Source organism: Meriones unguiculatus, chromosome X (genome assembly GCF_030254825.1).
Source record: "Meriones unguiculatus strain TT.TT164.6M chromosome X, Bangor_MerUng_6.1, whole genome shotgun sequence".
Classification (NCBI taxonomy): domain Eukaryota; kingdom Metazoa; phylum Chordata; class Mammalia; order Rodentia; family Muridae; genus Meriones; species Meriones unguiculatus.
In genome coordinates, this window is record NC_083369.1 from 3,299,974 (window position 1) to 3,302,899 (window position 2,926).

At 34.5% G+C, this 2,926-nt stretch overlaps 1 pseudogene; it reads right to left on the reverse strand.

Annotated features, from left to right (window-relative positions):
- Positions 1 to 765: 765 nt before the first annotated feature.
- Positions 766 to 1,874, reverse strand: LOC110544167 (large ribosomal subunit protein uL3-like; annotated as a pseudogene).
- Positions 1,875 to 2,926: the final 1,052 nt, after the last annotated feature.

Consider the following 2,926-nt stretch of genomic DNA (forward strand, 5'->3'; position numbering starts at 1 on the left):
GAGCAACTTGCTTTTAAATTGGAATCTTCATTGTTTATTTTCACACTGCAGACTTTAGTTCATAGAATTGCTATTATGATAGTCAATAATGGGTGAAAACTTCTTTAAAATGTATTTTGAAATCTATTATGGACACATATTATGTGTTTCGAGGTACATTCTGATTCCCCAAATACTTCATACAAACCTATTAATGAAGTAGTAATGAATTTAATGTTTATTCTGGTAAAAAGAAAAATACCACAATTTTGGAGATCTGAGTAATGAGTAGAGTGGGATGGAAAAATCACGTATCTATGATTTATGAAGATTTCCTCAATATTTAGAGCTTTCTAGGTCTTCATTCAGAATATTATGTTAACAGTTATGGAATAGTAGGCACAAACATGTAAACATTTTGAGGTAAGAAATAAGGTAGTATTTGATATTATCTGTGATAAAATTGCTGTTTCTAAATGTGCTAGAGAAAACTCTGTGTGTGTGTGTGTGTGTGTGTGTGTGTGTTAGTAACTACTATCTACTTGGACAAGAAGTATAATAAAGTCATTTTTATGTTATTATCTCAATAGTATACATATATTAACACTGAAAGTAATCTCTCATTTGATTTAAAGTATAGTACTATCTCAAAGTTCCTTCTACCACAATTCTGATAAGATTGACTTCTACTATTGAGTATTAATAAATTGTAGAATAATTTCTATTATTTTTTCACTGTAAAAGTTTTTATTGAGATGCTATCAGCTGTACAAAGTGCTTCTGGGATTAAGCATCTTCCTTCTTGGCAATGTGGTCTTTTTTGGCTAGACCCATGAGTGTTTTCTTCTCCTCCATAGTATGGAAATGAACAAGGCCAAACTTGGAGGTGGTGTTGATGAATTTCAGGTCAATTTTGTCCAGAGCTCGCCATTTGGTCTGAGCTAGCAAGGACTTGTGCTTCTTGGTTCCCATCACACAGGCTTTGAGCATGACAAAGTCATTGGTTAATTTACTGTCATGGACAAAGCCACCCATACTCTTGTCAGACACATCAAAGTCTTAGATGCATTGTTTCTGATCAGTTCACCATCTTTGATTAGGTAACTTGACCAATCTTGTAAATCTTCTTGTTAAACGTTGTTCAATAATGATAGCCTTTCTGCACAGCTCTTGACACAGAGAAAGCCACATGGGCAGGGTGCTAGGCTACAATACAAGCAACTTTGTGCAGCCCTTGATGGGTCTTGTGAGGCAGTTTCTTGGTAAGCCAACTGGTCACTCTTTTGTTTACTCCTGTAAACCACATGGTTTACAAGAATCTGCTGCTCCATTTTCTCTCATGCGCAAACTTTCATCTGAACCACAGTGCCCCTGTTCATCTGATCTCCATTAAGTGCGTCTTCTTCTGGCACCGAGGAAGCAGAGGCATCTGAGTGCAGGTAATTACATAGATAACTTGGCAGTACTTCTTCATACTGTTGAAGTCCTTCCCCAGCTAATTCTTCCCTATGTAGTTCTGCCATTTCTTATAGTATTTGGTGAATGCCTTCTTAGATTTGTGCTAATTCTAATAGAAATGCCTTTTATGTTCACCACTGATATGCTCAGCAAATACTGTCTTGAAGGTTAGGAGGCCTCTTGAGGTTTCTACGTATCCCACAATGCCCACAATGGAGTTTTAACAATGATTACAGCCTCCAAGACTTCTTTCTTGATCACTTAAGATCCTGGCCTGTCAACTTACCACCTTGTAGCTTAGAAAGGCTGTGAGGTGAACAGGCTTGGAAGGGCCATCCTTGGAGAAGCATTTCACTTTCTGAATTTGGACGGCTGCACTTCTGAGGCAAAAAGGCCAACGACCCATGCCTGGGAACAGAGAATATTCTGTGAGACATTTCTCCATCACAGGCTGCTGATAGAGCTAGGTTTTGTTATTTAAACCTTATATATAAATTTATATTTCTGAGTGGAATCTGCATTTTGATCTGAAATATAAATTCATCATTTAAATAAACCAAATATGAAAAGATATTTATCAATATTACATATTAGTAATTTATAAATATTTGTCTCTATTTTATTAAATTCTTCATTTTTTAATACTGTTGAAGATACTGGGAACAAAATCAAAGGAAAATGAAAAATAATATTTCATTACTTATAATTACAATTCTTGATAATCATTACTTTGTGTGTCTGATTTTATCGTTGATTTTTTTTCAATAATATGTGAGTGAGATCATGAAATATGAGCGTTATGGACCTGAAAGATTTCACTTGCTAAAATGGTTACCCAGGTCATTCAAACTTTATAATATTATTTTATTATTTTTTGACACTGAATAGCTCATTGTTTTGCATATTACATTTTCAGTGACACAATAAAAGGCACCCAAGGTTGTTTTTATGTCTTGTTTAACAATTTTTGGAATTAGTCGAGATTTATGTGGCATACAAAATTTCTTATCTTTGAATACATAAAAGATTATGAAACTGTTAAATCACATGGAACCAATCTCAATTTTTGCAAAACAAACATAAAGTTAATTTTTTGTATAATACATAAGTAAATTTAACTATCCAAATCTATACAATATACTTTTTATGGCCTTTATCTTTTATTCAATATCAGAATTATGCTTTCATTGTTATTAAAATCAAGTTTCATGTATAAATATGTGAGACATTTACAATTTAAAATACTTATTCAACAAAGATATACATGATTTCCCCTTTAAAATCCTGTTAAGAACCACTAGATAGGAGATCCAACATGGCAGCAACCAGCACATACCATATCTGAGGGGCAGAAAATCTGAAACTCCGAAATTGGTGAGTGGAGGGACAGCTGAACCCAAAACAATGACACCGAGGCTTCTGGGGGAAAAAGGGGACAAACTCCAATCCAAGAACCACTAGATAGGGATCCAAGATGGCTGTGACCTGC